This window comes from Miniopterus natalensis, chromosome 22 (assembly GCF_054644295.1).
Source record: "Miniopterus natalensis isolate mMinNat1 chromosome 22, mMinNat1.hap1, whole genome shotgun sequence".
Classification (NCBI taxonomy): domain Eukaryota; kingdom Metazoa; phylum Chordata; class Mammalia; order Chiroptera; family Miniopteridae; genus Miniopterus; species Miniopterus natalensis.
In genome coordinates, this window is record NC_142102.1 from 12682068 (window position 1) to 12699980 (window position 17913).

General features: G+C 51.5%; 1 long non-coding RNA gene across 3 annotated transcripts; it reads right to left on the reverse strand.

Annotated features, from left to right (window-relative positions):
• Positions 1-4091: 4091 nt before the first annotated feature.
• LOC107540412 (uncharacterized) lies at positions 4092-11619 on the reverse strand. 3 transcript variants are annotated; one of them, XR_015716350.1, is made up of 4 exons: positions 11560-11619; positions 8907-10296; positions 6508-6648; positions 4092-4577 (listed from the first exon to the last, which is right to left on the reverse strand). It is a non-coding gene; the product is annotated as an uncharacterized LOC107540412 (long non-coding RNA). The 3 variants fall into 3 exon arrangements; XR_015716349.1 differs by lacking the exon at positions 4092-4577 and having other exon boundaries at positions 6124-6648; positions 10037-10296; XR_015716348.1 differs by lacking the exon at positions 4092-4577 and having other exon boundaries at positions 6124-6648.
• Between the last annotated feature and the right edge of the window lie 6294 nt (positions 11620-17913).

Below are 17913 nucleotides of genomic sequence, written 5' to 3' on the forward strand. Positions count from 1 at the left end.
GGGCTGACAGCCGCCCGAAGCCGCTCCCGCGCTCGGCCCCGCGGAGGCGTCGACACCGGAGGTTGGAGGAGAGGAGGCCGCCCCGCCACTTCCGGGGGGCGGGCGCTCGTGCACGGCTGGCCAATGGGGAGCCGCGTCCCCGGCGTCCGACGGCAGCAGCGGCCCCTGAGCGGCGGGCGCGGCGGGGCGGCGGGCGCGGGCCTGGGTGGGGCCGTGGGCGTGCGGCCCGCGGGGCTCTGCGGTCGCGGGCGGGCGGGGCTGCAGGAAGCCGGCAGCCGACCGGGTTTCGAGAAGTGCTTTTTTCCCCTTACAGGCGGAGGGTGCGAGAGCCTTTGAAAGCGGCACCCGGACCTCCCCCCGGGGGCAGAGGAAACCGCCCTGCGCGAGTCGGGGGCGCGGCGGGGGCGGGGCGGGATCGGGACGCCCCTTCCTCCCCGACCTCGACCCGCGGCGCCTGCACGGGAGCCTTCGCCCGCCGCCCCGGGCCGCGATGTCCCGCAGACGGCCTCGGCTCCGACCGCTGGAGCCCTGCGGGGCACCCCGGGCGGGAGGGGCCGCAGCCGGCCTCCTGCTATTATTATTTCCCTCTTCTCCAAAATAACTGTCTCCCGCTTGGGGGGGAGGGGGGGGAACGGGACGAGGCCCTTCCTACTTAACCTTCTTACCTCCAGCATCTTATAATGCAAAAAAATAAAAAAATAAAAAAATTGCGCAGTGAGTGTCTTTATGACAATAGCCAAGTTCGGGTGCAAGACTCTTAGATCAGAGACACGCACAGAAATCGGAGAAAGGACCTTCCAGGAGCGGGCTCGGGCCGCCCCGCGCTGCAGAGGAGGAAGCGCCCTGCCAGGCCCGGGTCAGAAACGGGGTGAGCCCGGCCGGGGTGGCTCAGCGGCTTAGCGTGGACCCAGGATCCAGGCGATCGGGGTTCGATTCCCGGTCAGGGCACAGGCCCGGGTTGCGGGCTCATCCCCAGTTGGGGGCGTGCAGGGGGCAGCCGATCAATGACTCTCATCATTGATGTTTCTATCTATCTATCTATCCCTCTCCTTTCCTTTCTATGAAATCAATAAAGATATATTTAAAAAAAAAAAAAAAAAAAATGGGGTGAGGAGCGGGGAGGCAGCTGGGACCCAGGCTTCCTTGCTGGGAGCTCACAGGCTTGAGCACAGGAGGGCTGAGCAAGAAATAACTGGAGCAGAAAGAATGCCCTGGGGAGGAATAGGACCCAGGGGCTAATGCAAACTGGGTAGGTCGGGAGAGGCCTTGCTGAGGTTTCCCTGCAGAGCCGGGAGGAAACGGTACCCCTGATAAACATAATTCAGATATTTTGGACGGGCGATCCCAGACTAGATAAAAGATATATAAAGCCTAAGGAATTAAATTTTCCCAGTGTGGGACTCTGACGTGCTCTTTTCTCTGCCCGCCAGGCCGCCGACCTTCCCGTAAAGTCTTTTGGACTCCACGGGTCACAGTGGCATGCCTGGTGTTTTCCTTCACACACAGCCTGCTGGCCTGCCTACGGGAGGCACCGTATTCCCGAGATTAAGTAAGTCAGACCCACCTGGCTCTGAGTCACAGATCAATCAGTCACTCACTAGCTGTTGTAATCTTGGGCCAATCGGCGAACTTTTTTTTTTAATCAGTTTTCTGGTATGCAAAGTGGGAATAAAAAATAATTTATACCATTTGAAGATTAAACAAGCTAGTACACGTTAGTCCCGCTGTTGGCAGAATGGATGACAAACGGTTACGTGCACACTCAATGTTGGTTCCTGAAAACAAGACGTGGGTTCAAACTGGTGTCCCAAGGAGCAGGGCTAAGGACACCTGTCGCCATGGCTGCGCCCTAGGTAATCGTTTCTGTACAAATTAAGGGTTTCTACCGCCAGAAGCAAAGTGGACTCCATTTCTCAAAACGCTACTCAAAATAACCACGATCTCGCCAGTTTCTCCTTGTGCTCGGGAATGAAGGAAGCGGAGGGTGGAAGGAGAAGGTCCCCTTATGACCCTGCTGGGAAAGGAAGTGGCCCAGATATGCCAGGACAGGCCACCCTGGAAGCTTAGTTCTCTGTCTTCTGGCGCCACCTCCCCAAAGGGTCTATCTATCTGGGTTTGCTGGGAGGACCCATCCACCCAGCCTCCCCAAGGTCAGATCAGGGGCTAAAGAGATGGGGCCTTGTGCCTCATCGGAGACCGTGTTTGTTTTTTTAAATGCAGCAGCTCTGTATAACACGGGGTGTCAGGAAGAAACACCATTCCCCAAAACGAAAGGTGCCTTCCATGCATCGGGATTACTGGTCACTCCAGTCTCCCTGGAAGGTTTTTGGAGGGCTCTCTCTAAACGGTCCTGGCCAGCTGCGGGGAGGAAGCCCCAGCCGTCTGGGTTGGTTCGTGTGTAGTGTGCTGGGGGTGGGAGTTACCAGTTTCCTGTTTGGCCGTTCTGATTCAGCTGAAGGAAGAAAGGGGCCTTGCTGCCTGTTTTATAAGTTCTTAGAGAGGCGAGAGCGCGGCTGTGGATCTGGGGGTCCCGTGGGTGAAGGGCTGGGAGTAGAGGCAACCTTGGCCTCTCCCCTGAAACCGGGGTTTCCACCTCCTGTCACTGGGGACTTGCCTTTTGGGCTTTTGCGTCTTATAGCTTAACGACAGGGGCCCGGCTCCTCTGGAGAGCTGAAGGGATCCTATGGGAATCACTGCAGGAAACATGGCTCCCATGAATCTGGGTGTGAACGTAACATTCTCTTCACTCAGACACATTCCAAGATACGATCCTTAGCAATCACTTATACAGGCAGTCAAGGAATGAAAACATTTACCTACCGGACATCTGTAATACATCCAACAATACAGGTAAAACAAAACAAAACATCTACCTAAAGGCTACTTATGGAACGTCAATCGTGCTCAATTTTGTGAATCTAGTAAGGCATCAAGGCCTGACATAATCTGAAAAGGGAGTGATCACTGTAGGAGAGATTCTTGCTTTTATAAAAACAGCTCGTTAACCCATTCAGAGTCTCTATGACTAGTAAACGTGAACTGAACTGGTGAGGGAATATTTTTTTTTGGGGGGGGGGGAGTGCTTCCTGTGCTGGGCCTTTCCAGATCTGTCAACATCCTGCCCTCCAGCTCTGGAGAATACACATCGGCCTTACCTCTCACCCTGGGGGCCCCAACAGCACCGCTTCCAGTTCCGCCAAAGGCTTCCGGGCCTTCCCTACAGCTGCTCTTTCTGCCGCGAGCATTTCCCAGTCCTCCGGTCTCCCTCTTCTTAGCTGTTCTTTATTCAACCTTCATTCTCTTCTCCACCCCCTAAGGCTTCCCTTACCTCCCGAGATACTGAAATTACTCTTCCAGGTAGCCTCTGAGCACCTCGTCCTGCTCCAATCACACTTGCTACATTTTATTGTAATTATATGTCTCCTCTTTGGCTAAATTGCAGGGTTCACGTGCCAGGGAATGCACCTGAAAGCTAGCCCTAGGCACAGTCCCTGACCCTTGGTCGATGTTCAGTCACTGTCGCTAAGAGAAACAGAGAAAAGAGAAAGAAAACAGAAAATACAGGCAAAACGCTTTAATGTCAAAATGTTAAGTATGGTTTTCTCCAAGCCTGTGCTGCCCGACACAGAAGCCACTAGCCACGTGGGCCACTGAGCCCTTGACATGGGGCTAGTCCGGATGGAGACGTGCTACGGAACACACCCCACATCTTGAAGATTTGGTAGGGAAAAAAGGGATCGTTGTAAACGACATCGGTCCTGTTGATTACAAGTTGAAACGGTAACACTTTGATATACCGAGTTCAAGAAAACATAAAATATATTACATTTAATTTCACCTGTTCCTTTTCTCTGTTTTCAGTATGGCTACTAGATAACTTAACACTGTTTTTGTGGGCATGCAGAGGTTAATTTGCAAGCTCGGCACGTGGCTCTCTCCTTTCTGCTCAGATCTGGTATTTCGGTCTTTCCCTGGTCAACCGGATGGTGCCCTTGAACCCTAGCACTTTCTCCACTGCCTTTGGTGTGATCTCTGGGGGCACAACAGGGCCTGCCCCCTGTATCCTGATCTCGGGTCCTGTTTGCCCAGTTGCTCGCCAGGGCTGTTTCTGCCTCGGGCCCTGGCCTGCGACCTGACAGTAACACTACCCAGTTTCCGGTGGCCTATGGTTTGGTTTTGGTTTTCTCTGTGTTTGTTGCAGTTGGGAGTTTGGCAGAAAGAGGTGAGGTCTGTTCTTTATGCAGAGATTTTTAAGTCGCCTACGGGAAAGTACCGATAGAGGAGAAACACATCACAGGATGCCCCCCGTTGATCACTGTAATAAACAGCTTGTTAACAAGTGCTAACTGTCTTCTCCTTCATCCTTTTGAGTTAAGGGGAGATTGATTTTCCCATCAAGCAACTGTTTGGGTAGAGGGTTGGGTGAACCAACTGGCCACACAAGTGTCCTGAGTCTTCAGCTGTAACTTTCTTGGCCTTGTTCCAGGCAGTTCTGTCACTACATAAAGGTCAGGTCGGCTCAGTTCTCTGGCCAGAGTTTTCTTCTATGTAAAGTGACACTTTCCCAATCACGCCAACTTCATATATGTTTTTGTTGATTTCAGAGAGAGGAAGGGAGAGGGGGAGAGGGAGAGAAACATCCATGAGAGTCACTGATCGGCTGCCTCCTGCTTGCCCCCTGCTGGGGATCGAGGAGCCTGCAACCGGGCTTGTGCCCTGACCGGGAATCGAACCCTGACCTCCTGGTTCATAGGTCGATGCTCTACCACTGAGCCACACTGGCCTGGCTAGATCTCCTGACTTTTAGAGAAGAAAGAAGTACATGGGCTTATGTCTATTTTTCTGAAAGAAGGTATCATTTTCTTGAGTTTTTCAGAGGAGCCTGTGTCCAAAAAAGGTGAGTAACTCCTTGATTTGTCCATTTTTCTGTCTTCGGTTTCGTTGTCATCAGCCTCCTCCCCGTTACAGCCTGTATGTGGCCACTAGGTGACTAGGCTGTATATGTTTTATTTTAATTCTGTTAACTGGTAAAAATGTAGGGACAAATACCTTCCCTCCACCTAAAAAAGCCCTGGCTGCCTCCCTGGCTGACTACATCCAGGATAAAAACCAAGCCCTTTGCCCAACAGCAGACACTGTCAGTAACCGAGCCCCCGCACATCTGACCAGGACTGCGGCCCATCCCCTCCTCTGTTCCAGTCAAACGCGTCTTCTTATAGTTTCAAAACATCTGTTCTAACCCACCCTCCGGCAGTTCACTCAGTAGTGGAACGGATCGCGTGCCTGACCTGGGCCAGGCGCTGAGAACCCGAGGATGAGTAAAACCCAGTTCTCACCCTCGAGAAACTATCAGTCAAAATCCCCCAAATACGGGATGACAAGCTATTCACGGCAGGGACTCCTGCGTGGAGGTAGGATGGAGCTCAGAGTAGAGGAGGAAGCTTCTGCTAAGTCAAACGCGTCCATACGCTCTACGTGTTTCTTTTATGACAAGCAGGCAGTTTTGTAACCAGGAAAAGAGTCACGATGATCGTGAATTCAGTCCTGACCACCCGAGTTCCAAGAGGAACGGACCGTAACTGTCAAAGAATTAGCCAAACTGATGGGGAAAGGCAAACCGACCAATAGAAAAAAATGGGCCAGAGCTATGAAAAGACATTTCCCAGGAGATAAGACATTTACGGTCAATAAACATATGAGGACATGTGCACCCTCATTAATCATCAAGGTCACACTGAGGCCACACGGGATTCCATCTGATATCTGAGTGGTGAAAATGAAGAAACCTGACAATACCAAGTGTTGGCAGGAATGCGGACAATGGGACCTCACAGACAATGTTGCTGGAACTGTAAGTTGGTAAAAATTTACATCCCTGCCACTTTGGTGAACAGTCTGGAATCATCTTGTAGACTTGGAAGCTCCCTTAGCCTCTGCCCCAGCAGCTCTACCCCAAAGTAAACACGTCAGAGAGGTTCTTGTCCTTGTGCACCAGTGGGTGTTACGAGAAGATTTTTAGTAGCACACTGGCAATAGCAAAACCCTGCAACACCCAGATGTTCATTCTCAGGAAATTGGTTGTGTTACACGGGGTTCCCTGAAAGCAGAGACCGGGACAAGAACTTGGGTACTGGTTGTTTATTTGGGAAGTGACCTCAGGAGGCAGGAGTGACGGAGCAAGCGAGGCAAGGGAGGGGGAAGAGTTCACGGAGGGGCGTGATTCCGTGGAGACCCGAGAGGTGTACAAAAGGCCTCCCGGAATTGTCCATCTAAAGGATAGGAGCCCAGGGCATTTATCCGGTGGCTTGCATCTCCCATTGGTTGAGGGTTAAAAATATTCTGGCCCTTGTCTCAGCCTGAGATAACAATCTTTCCTGTCCTTTTACCTCCTCCTACCTGCTCTCTACTATCTCCGCTTTGTATCTCTAGAAACCCTGGTTTTCCAGGTGCCCTTAAGGTCCTGGCCATGTGCTTAGACAGTTCTCACATTGTTACAGGATCACATACCTGCTAGATAATTCTGCTTTGTTCCTCCAGGTCCACTCTCCACCCTTCTCCAGGGCTGACCTTGCAGGACAGCATCATCTGGGCTCACTTACCCTTAAGTCTTCCTCTTGGAGTCAGCCGCTGGGAGGTACCACAGGAGATCTGAGGGCGAGAGAGAGAGAGAGAGAGAGAGGGAGGGAGGGAGGGAGGGAGGTAGGGCTGTATTTCTCTAAGCTGCTGTTGGCCCTCTCTCCTCTTGAACCATTTCTCTGAGCACTAGTTTCATCTCTTTGCCCCTTCGGGACTATAGTTGTTAATAGCTTTTCTGCAGACGCTAGCCTTGGGGTGCTTCGCTATCCCTTGTTGGTGCCCCTCACCCCTGCTCACAACTTCGTTTTGTTTGTTTGTTTGTTTGTTTTTAAATACATCTTTATTGATTTCAGAGAGAGGAAAGGAGAGGGAGGGAGAGAGACAGAAACATCAATGATGAGAGAGTCATTGATCAAGCCCTCAACCTGGGCATGTGCCCTGACCGGGACTCGAACCCCGACCGCCTAGATCCTAGGTTGATGCTCAACCGCTGAGCCACGCCCAGCCGGGCCCTGCTCACAACTTTGTATGCTGTCCACTCATTCATTCTCTTCAGTTACACATTTTGAGCCAGCCATCTGTGTACTTTGATGCTGATCTTGGCTGATACAAAAGCAAAAAGGCAGATTGTATCATTTTTTTTTAGATGGAGATATGAATCACAAAATTCACTCTTTTAAAGTGTGGGATTTGGTGGTTTTTAGTCAAGTTGAGCAAACTATCTTTTGTTCATTTAATATGTAATTAAATGTTTTCCAAGTTACCCGTTGTCTGAGTACTCAATGGCAAGTTATACAGTGTTGCACATCGTAAATTAGTTAGCCATTCACACCTTTCAAACTTTTGTTATCACAAAAAAAGCTGTTGTAAACATGCTGCATGTGGCAATTCTCTTCTGGGGAGGATTATTTCTCAAGGGAAAGTTTTTAGGAGTGATATTAATGAGTCAAAAGGGAGTTATACCTCTATTAAGGCTCTTCAGAAGTATTCTCATATTGCTCTTCTTTTAAAAAAATAATTAATTAAAAAAATTTACTAACTTTTTTTGTTGAGAGCAAGATTTGTTATTCTACTTATTTGATTCTTTTTTTTTTTTTTTTTAAATATACCTTTATTGATTTCAGAGAGAAGAAAGGAGAGGGAGAGAGAGAGAGAAACATCAATGATGAGAGAGTCATTGATCAAGCCCACAACCCGGGCATGTGCCCTGACCGGGAATCGAACCCCGATCGCCTGGATCCTAGGTCAACGCTCAACCGCTGAGCCACGCCCGGCCGGGCTCATTAGCTGATTCTCATATGTGCCCTGACCGGGGACCAAACCGACTCTCGTCAGGCATCTAACTCAACTTGCAGGAAGATGCGCGTGGGTATTGCAGAGAGGAACCGCCTCTCCAAAGCGCTCAGCTGGCCGTGGGTGAGGGGCACTACATTAATTCGCAGGGAATGGGAAGTGTTGAGCCAGAGAGTCCATTATAAGGAGAACCGTTAATGCTCATAGGGTAGTATGACCGACTCTATGTGCGTATATTTTAACATTCTTCCATGGTTTATCCATTTTATAAAGGTTGGTTGATACTCAGGACAGTGCCAGGCACCAGGCGAGGCCCCGAAGGTGCATCGCTCACTGAGGAGGAAACTGATAGGCAAACAGGATGAACAGGCTGGATGGAGGGGAAAGTATATTGAGGAACAAATCCCTTCGCCTTCTCTGTACCCTCAAAATCACTGCCCCTTCATTCCCATTTAGCTAAAAATGGCTTTAAATGGCTTAGGATTGGTATGGCTATCAAAGAAGTTCAAATGGTAATACCACCTACTATATTAGCAAAATATGTAAACCTTAGGTGTCTTTCCAGTGCTAATGAGATGATGCAATCGGTCCATTCAGAGAAAGCTGTGGCATGCGAATTGATATAATCCTTTTAAAAGGAAAAGTCAGCCCTTGCCTGGTAGCTCGGTTGGTTAGAGTGTCACCTCCTCACTCGTCCTGATTTCCAGGACAGGCAAACATGGCAAACCTAAGATCACAGTCCGTGTGGCTGTTCAAATGAGAACTGCAAACATAGCAGGGAACAGTCTAGTCTCTTTTCAACGTGCTTTAAGGCATTTTGTAACCCCACAGTGGGTCATAAAATCAATGTAGTGGGTCCTGGCCAGTATTTAAAAAGAAACAAAGATAATAAAGTTGGAAACATCAGCATGTAAATAAGTGTATATATGTCAAAACAAAAATGTACATTTTAAGCCTTAGCTGGTTTGGCTCAGTGGTTAGAGTGCTGGCCCGTGGACTGAAGGGTCTCGGGTTCGATTCCAGTCACAGGCACATACCTCAGTTGCAGGCTTGATCCCCACCCCGGTCACGTTGCCGTTTCTCTCTTTCTGTCCCTCCTCCTTCTTTCCACTCTCTCTGAAAAAAATCAATGGAAAAATATACCCACTTTAAGCACACGTGGTTTATTGTATATCAACTATACCTCAATAAAGCAGTAAAAACCCTCAAATATCCTTCTTAAAATAATGATAGACTTGAAATAGAAAAAAAAAAAACACACGCAACAGCATGCATTGCATAAAGCAAGGGTAATATTTCAGCAAAGTTCTTTCTCAGAGGTGTGTGTATCTGTGCGCATGCGTGTGGACATTCTGGATTAAGAATTAAAATGTATTTCTTCTTATGGGGGTGGGGAGCACAGTTAAAAAAGCTTGTGGAGAATATTATTTAGCTATAAGAAAGGAAATCCTGCCATTTTCAACAACATGGATGGTCTTGAGGGCGTTGTGCTAAGTGAAATAAGTCAGACAGAGAAAGGTGAATACCGTATGATCTCACTTGCATGTGGACTCTTAATGGAAAATTGTAAAAAAAAAAAAAAAGTTTGCAAAGCACTGGTTTCAGGCACATATTTCTTCTTCCTCTCAGTTTTGCTCTTTGCTAATTTGCTCAGAAACTGCTGCCTTTTGAATGAAACTTGTAATTAACAACCAGAAGGGCCAATCCTCACTTTGTAAACAGCTGGGATGCAAAAAACAGCTGCTCCTACCTCATTGCTTTGAGTCAATCAAATGTCCAAATATCATTACCATAGAAGGGTTGAGCGCTAGAACCCCCAAGAAGATTTACTTTAAAATTTACCTACATGTAGATCCAGAGACACAGAAGCATGGAACAGACTGAGGAATCTCAGAGGGAAGGCCGGGGTGGGTGGGTAGGTGGGTGGGGAGAGATTAAACAAAGTACTTATGTGCGTAACCCGTGGACACAGACAGTAGTGTGGGGAAGGCCTGGAGGGGTATGGACGTGGGATGGAGGGGATCAGTGGGGGGAAAAGAGGGACATATGTAATGCTTTCAACAATAAAGATAAATTAAAAAATAAAAAATTCAAGACTAAATGTCTTCAGAGAATAAGAAAAAATGGAACATGATTAGTTGATTAGTGAAAAAAAAAAGAAATTTACCCCCACGGTTCAAGGTCCAGCGGTTCTTCGCAGCCAGCCCATGACGAAGGGGTCAGGTTAGCCTTCAGAACCAGGGCCCTGACTCACCTTCCCAGACCGACGTCCTGGTGTTCCCACAACACTCCTTCCGTTTCTCATCCCGGGTCCTCGACCGCACTGTTCCTTCGGCGTCCTCAACGAGCCTGTCTCTGCCTGCCACAGTCCCATCCATCCTTCAGAGATCCATTTGCAATTTCCTTGCTGGGTTCTCCAAGGTCCTTCTGTTAAATTCCATAAATATCTTTTAAAGACATACCTTTCTTAAAGATACTTTAATGATATACTCGAGAATACCATTTTTAGTGTGGAGAAGGCCTGGGGGAGCGAGGGGGGAACAATGGGGTGCAGAGTGGAGGGGATCAATGGGGGGAAACGAGGGCACTTGTAATACTTTCAACAAAAAGATAAATTATATATGCAGAAAGAATACCATTTTCCCCTGACATTAAGAGAAACATTCATGTATCATAAAAATAAGAAAATACAGAAGTCTCAGAAGAAAAAAAAAATAATCACATTTTTTTATGCACGATACATAGATGTATATTTATATGTTACAAGCTGGCGTAGTGTCATCTTAGTCTGTTTCTTCAACAGGACTTTTAACGGCTATAACAATCCCATCATGTTGGGCACGTCCCTTGTTTTCCACAATGGCACTGTATTGGGGGGGGGGGTGCATATGGGGTATATCAAGACTGTAATGACAAATTTCCCGAAAGAGCCTCATTATTTTTTTTGGAAATAGAACATTGGGGTCAGAGATAATTAGGAGAAATGGAAGTACCCCCCACACACACACTCCCCACCTCTTAGGGATCTTTAGGAATATTTTAGATAAGCTGGTTTCCCACTTTAAGTGAAATAGAGGTTTGAGCCAATTGCACTTGTTTAAAGGACAGTTACCCCAGAGGCCTGTGGATGACCTGGGGGGCGGGGTGTCACCTGGGCAGCTGACCCAAAGACACATGCAGGGGGCAGTGTGCAGGCCTCCCCCCTGCAGGTCTGTCTGTCTGTCTATATTTATGATCCTTTAACTCTCTAACTGTGCCTTTTCCCACCCCCATCTCTGGCACCATTCATTGAACTATCCTATCTCCCCCTCCTCTCTCTTTTTAAAAATTATTTAAAAAATTGATTTTCAGAGAGAGGAAGGGAGAGGGAGGGACAGAGCAGCATCAGTTTTGAGAGTCAAGGATGGGCTGCCTTCTGCGCGCCCCCTGCTGGGGATCTCACGCCCTGCCCGGGAATCGAACCGGCGACCTTGGGGCGCAGGGGGGCGACACCCAACGCACCGAGCCCCCCTCCCCGCTCCTGACCTGAGAGCGCCTCAAACCGAAACGGAACAGAACACAGGCCCGCTTATTATTATTATTATTACTATTTTTTTTTCTCTCTCTCTCGCCTCCAAACTTCTGGGCAGCGTCACCCCAGTTCCCGCCGTCACGGCTTCGGCGGCGCGCACTCCGTCCCCAGGTGCTCACCTCGGCCGCTCCGTCCCGCAGGCCGACGGGCGTCTCTTCCCCGCTCGGGCTCCAGGTGCGCGGGGCCCCGCCCCGCCCGGGCCCCGCTCCCAGGACTGACGCGTCCCGGGGCGCCCCTGGGGGGCCCCGCGGTGACCGCGCGCCCCGCGCCTCCAGGCCCTCGGGGGCCCCGCTTCCTGTGCCCCGGCGGCGTCCGGGCGTCAGGCGCGCGCGGGGCGAGGCCGAGGCGCAGGGCCCCCTAGCGGGCGACCGCGCCCCCGAGGCCCCGGAGGCCCCCGAGGCCGGCCCGGCGGGCGCCGCACAGGACGCGGCCCGGGTCGCGGGGTGCGGGCCGTGCGGTGCTCGCGGGGCGCCGGGGGCCCTGGGCCGGGGTCTCGGGGTCCGGGGTCCCAGGTCAGCCCCGCTCGGAGCCGCGGGGTCGGGACCGCGCAGCCCGACTGGGCGGGAGGCGGAGGCGGAGGCCGGGCCGGGGCAGCCCCGCAGCCCGTCGGCCGCGCCGCGCTGGGCCGGTGCCCAGGTCCGAGCCGCCTTCCGCCCGCCGCCCCGCCCGCGGCCCCAGCCGGGTCCCGCCGCCAGCCCGGCTCCCGCCCCCGCTCCGCCCCCGGAGCCGCAGCCCCGCCCGCCGCCGCCGTCGCCATGTTGTGGCGCCCGCAGCCGGCGCCGGGGACGCGCGCGGCCGAGCCCGGGGCCTGCCGCCGCCGCCGCCGCCAGGTAAGCGCCCCCCGCGGGCCGGGCCGGGCGGGGCCGGGGCCGGGGCCGCCGCCGAGGCCGCCCGAGCGAGGGCCGGGGCCGAGCAGACCCCGCGGCGGCGAGCGCGCGCCCGCGACGGGGCCCCGGCCCTGCAGCCAGGCGGACCCCGCGCGCCGCCCCGGGCGCAGCCGCTGCCCCGACCGCCGCCCGCGGGGCCCGGCCGCCTCCCCACCCCGCCCCCGGCCCCGCCTCGCCGCCCCCTCCCCGCGCGCGCGACACCGGCCGCTTCGCCGACAGCCCGCGGCCCCCGCCCGGCCGCCGATAACGGGGCGCTTTCCCCGCCGGGACGCCCTGTCACCCGCGTCCCCGCCGCCCGAGGCGCTGGCGCCCGCAGGAGGCGGGACCTCGGTCGCGCGACCCTCCCGGGCGCCCCGCGGTCCCTCCCCCACCCGCCCCCGCCCGAGGGGCGACCCGGGGCCGGACTCCCCGCGCGCGGACAGGTAGCCCTGCCCCTGCCTTTGCCCCGGAGCCGGAGCGGGGTTCGCGGGGGTCCCGGGGGCGAGCGGGCCCGCGGTCGGGGTGGAAACGGCCCCTCCGCAGACGCTCTTCCTGCCAACCCGGGGGGGAGGCTCAATGTGACCCGAAGGCGGACAGAGGACGGAGCGGCGGCTGCCGGACAGATGGCCTCCTGGCCGCGGGTCCGCGCGTGCGCGGGGGAGGGGTCCGCGCGACCTTAGGTGCGCCCGCCGCCGGGAGCCGGCTGCCGAGAGCTGCCCGGGAACTCGTTACTTTGTATCTGTTTGTTTGCTTATGTATCTGTTTGTGTTTGTTTGTTTGGAGTAGGCCAGAGGCGGCGTGGAAAGCCCTGGATCGCGCGAATCCCGCAGGCCCGTCCGGGGGGCAGCGCGCCTGGCCCCCAGGACTCGCCTAGGAGGGGGCGCGGGGCAGGGTGGTGCGTGGCCCCGGGGGGTGGGGGGGTGGCCCACTCGCCTGCCGTCGGCTCCGGGTTCACGCGGGGCCTGCCCCCCGAGCATCTGCTCGTGTGAACCGTGTGGCTGAGCCTACAGGATGTGGACAGACAGATGCCTGGCCCGGGAGGTGCGTGGTGGGATCCTCAAACTCGCAGGTCCATTGCCGAGTGAAAGAGGAAGTGTGGTGGCTTTAACACGTTTTTTGACCATTTTGACCATTTCCCCCACCATCACCCCCCATGGGTCGTTGGCTTTGATTCATTAAGTGTTTACTGAGCACTTACTATGTGCCAGACACTGGCCTAGGTGTCGGGAGCGTGGCCGGTGAACCAGAAAGACGTGTTTTCGCTCGAGCTCATAGCCTGGGGGGTGGGGGGGTGGGGGGGTGGGGGGGCAGGCCCAATAATAAACAAGTGATGTGGAAATTGCATCCAACAACACGTATTTATTAAGAAGCGGTGTGCCAGGCATTGTTTCAGATGCTGTAAAGGCAGCAAGCAAAAAACCAGCTCCCCTTGGGGAGCTTTCGTTTTTGTAGGGGGAGAGAGAGTGAAGTACAACGCGTAGTAAAAACATAGAGTGTGTTAAAAAGTGCTAAGCGCCGGGGAGAAAAGGAAAATCGGGAAAGGGGATATGAGATACCCGGTGGGGTTGAAGTCACACTCACGCGGCCTGGGAAGGGCTCCTAAGAAGGTGGCTTCTGAATAAACCTGTGACATGATACACGGATCATTTCGAAATGGGATGTGCGCGCAGGGGAGAAAGATGAAGAAAGTGGGGGGAGAGCGTAACTGGGCCCTGATTTGGGCTGGGGGCTCTCGGAAGGAAGTGATGATCAGGCCTAGACCCGAAGGAGGGTTAGGAGTTAACCATGTGTGGAGCAGCCCAGAGCTTGGCCAGTTGGAGGAAGTGAAAGAGGCCTTTGTGGCTGGGGGGGGGGGAAGGGGGGGAAGGGGGGGAGGGAGAGGGGAGATAAGTCTGCAGAGGGTGGGTCAGATCACAGGGGGCCTTGGGCACAGGCCTTACTTTGGATTTCATCCCTGGGTGTTATTAGGAACCTTCCAAGGGTTTTAAGTATGTGACATGATTACATTTACATTTTGAAAGGTCTCTGGCTTCTGTATGGGGCATGTACTTTGAGGTAAGCAGGTAAGGAGGGCAAGGCTTTCAGTGTTGAGTGGCCCCACTCCTTGCTTGGTAGGCTTGGAAAAGTCTCAAGCAGTCTGGGGGAGACCCTTTTCCTCAGCGGGTCTCCGTTGCCCAGCTTTTAGGAAGGGAAGGGAAAATGAATTAGCATTTACGGAGCGCGTGCTAGGCTGGGCGATCAGTTTTAGAGACTTTTGCTTAGGCTATCGCATTTAATCTAATCCCCTCTGCACCCTAAGAGAAAGGGGTTGTCCTGCCCCTTGACAGATACAAGCCCAGAGGGGACAGAAAACAAGCCCAGAGGGGATAGACAACTTATCTTAAACCACCTCTGTAACACAATCTGCATTCAAACCCAGGTCTGCCTGATTCCAGAGCCCCGTGGCTCCCGAGCTAGACGACTCAAGTTTGCATCTTGCTTCCGCACAGCTTCTAACTGAATGATCTTGAGTAAGTGAACCTGTCCTGTGCCTCAGTTTCCTGATTGGGAAAGCTTCATGCTTTCCCCAGATTACCTAAAGATAAAAAGGACCCATCCCATAAGGTTGACATGTGGATCACATTAATTAAGCCATGTAAACATTGTGATGCCTAGCTCAAATATGAGTTGTTATTACTGTTTAAACATTTTAAGCATCCACGCTGCCTCTCAGCATATTTCAGTCTTTTTGGAGGAGATTAAATATATAGATAATTAAATTCTTGAATTTTTCGAGACTCTCATTCCCTCCTTTTTCCTCTAAATAACTTCCTCCTACCATGTTCCATGTATGTGATCAATCATTCAACATTAATCTCCCACTTCATTTGTGACATTGTGCTAGGACTTACGGATACAAAGTGACTTCCTTCTCTGAAGAAGCTCAGGGTATCCAGGGGAGGTAAGGTATTTTAAAAGGATGAGCTACAGTGTATTTAAGAAGTTCTCTAACATACCTGTAATTAGAGACCTATCTGGAGCAGTAAGAACTTCAAGGCCGGGGGACGTGGGGAAGGCTTCTGGGAGGAGGTGGCTTTTGAACTGGGCTTCAGAGGAAGAATAGGAATTTTACAGGCAAGAGTGGGCAACAGACATTCTAGGTAGAGAGAACCATGTGTGAAGACATGGAGTCAGTCATGAGAGGCTTGGATTGTCTGGCGACGAGGCTGGAAAGCCAAGTTGGAGCCGTGAAGGGCAGGTCAAGAAGCTGGAATTTTATTCTGTATACCATGGGGAGCTGTCAGCGAATATTATATATATCAGATACTTACAGTGGTGGGTGTTGGCCGTTAAAGAGTAGAGACAGATGTCCTGCCGGAGGTGGCTTTATATGGGCGGGGTCAGTATGCTTTAGGGTCTGGTTCTCAGTTTTTATAGACCCAAAATTCAGTTTTCGCAGGACTCTCAGCGCTGATTGGGCCCCGGGAGACTGACTTACTAATCAAACTTGGAAGAGACTGATACATACACTCAGTGTATTAACCAGCCACGAGAAATGAAACTGCAGAAAGACATGTTTTTGTCTTCTGGCTATTGCCTCCCCACCCCCACCCATTTCGCGCTGTGGCTAGGACACGCTAACAAACTCTTTTTGCTCTTTAACTCCTGTTTGTCTTTCTTGGGCTCCGTGAAAACTAACCCTTTCTGTTAACATAATCTTCCCTCCGGCTCTGTGGATTGTAGTCAACAATGATTAGTAATTGGTAGAAGGAAAGATTCTGCGTCGGTTGGGTGGGATCCCGTGTTTGTGAAACTTGCAGAAGAGGAGGGATAGCTTTTTTAGAAACAGACTTGGAAAAAAGGGGTTCCCTCGAATTGGGTTCCTGGAGGAGGTTTGCAGATATTTATTTATTTATTGAGTTTATTAGGGTGACCTTGGTTAATAAAGTTATGTAGGTTTCAGGTGTCCAGTTCTGTAACTCATCGGCTGTATATTGTGGGTTCACCACCCCAAGTGAGGTTTGCAGATTCTAAGTGGCATGGATAATTTTGTGGCTGGGGGCCATGGGGTTGGGGACAGATGCATCGGACACTGTTTCAGGAAGCAGAGGTCTGTGAACTCATGGAGGGGGGGGGAGTGTGTGTGGGGGTAATTGCACTTGAAGGAGAAAATGATTTATAATCTTCATTTTCCATACACATTAGCGACTGAAAAGAAAGGAGCAGTTCCTGCCGTCTGTTCATCCTGGTGTCTGTCTGTCCGGGTGGTAGGGGTAGTGAGCGTTCCTACTGGATTGCAGTCTTCATGAGGTTTGAGCCTCTTACACCCTTTCTGCTTCTGTGACACTGGGCAGAGGGGCGGGCCCTCTTAGGGTTTTCGATCTGTATTTTTCTACAGTGAAAAATGAAATCCAAATAGACCAACCTAGATTGTGGATGAATTACTTCCCTTTTAAAACTCTAAAATTAATTCCCCAAGAACATCCAGGTAGGACACTTAGGAATTCAGATAGATATACAAAGGTTAAAAACAAAAAACTAACCAGACGTGGAGCTAATGTCAACATTTGGATATTTAGTGTTTGTATTAGGCCTTTATCTGCAGCTCTATCTTTATATGTAAGTTTGTTTCAACTTTTATCTCTTCCTACAAGAACGGGAACGTCCTGAGTAGGGGAGAGTTCTGAGGTGGAGCAGTTGTGTGCACCCCAAATCTCTGTTTCCATTTGTGGGCACCTGGGCCAGTGTCCCCCCTTCAGTCTCTAGGAGCGTGGGATGTGATGCCCATTAGCTAATTACTTCTGAGAAATGTTTCCAGGGTATCCGAGTGTTGCCTCAGCCGACCATTCGCTTTTGTTTGACAGTGGGAAGTGTGTGTATGTGTGTGTGGAAATGACATAGCTGATCCTTTTTATGACTCAAAGGAAAGTTAATGAACACCTTTCAAGTTCGGTATCGCCCCAGAGTCCCTTTTCAAACCTGTTAGCACCATGACTTTCGGTAAATCCCTTGCCGTCTCCGTTTTAAGATTCTGAAGGTGTTGTATCAAGAGGTAAGGGGTGGCCCCCTTCCTTTCCTTAACACACTCCAGGAGTTGAAAAGTCTGTATGTGTGACTGATTGTGGAAAGGCTGCCACAATGTTGCATGAAAAAGTAGCATGTCTGCCAAGAGATGAACTCCTGGCCACCAATGTGTGTGTGTGTGTGTGTGTGTGTGTGCGTGCGTGCGTGCGTGCTTGTGTGTGTGTGTGTGTGATATCTGTATGACATTGTCATTTCTGCTTGTGAGAGCTTCAGAATTATTGGATCCCCCTGAACATTTTCCAAGCAGTCCAGGGGTGGCATTAAGGGTCTTTTGCAAAAATAAAGCCACAGTCCTACACCCCAGGTCTACCTCGGAACAGCTCACTTCCTCTCTGCAGAGTCGAGTTTACTGTAAGATTCCTTACCTCTGAGGAGTGGGATAGGGGTGGTTTTTACTTTTTTTTATTATTATTATTTTTTCCCCCCTATCATATGAATTTTCTATAGGCTTGTATACCATCTTTACAAAAACAAACAAACAACCGGTAAGTCTATTTTCATTTTAGAGTCAAACATTGAATGCCCCAAAGCAAAGTCTCAAGC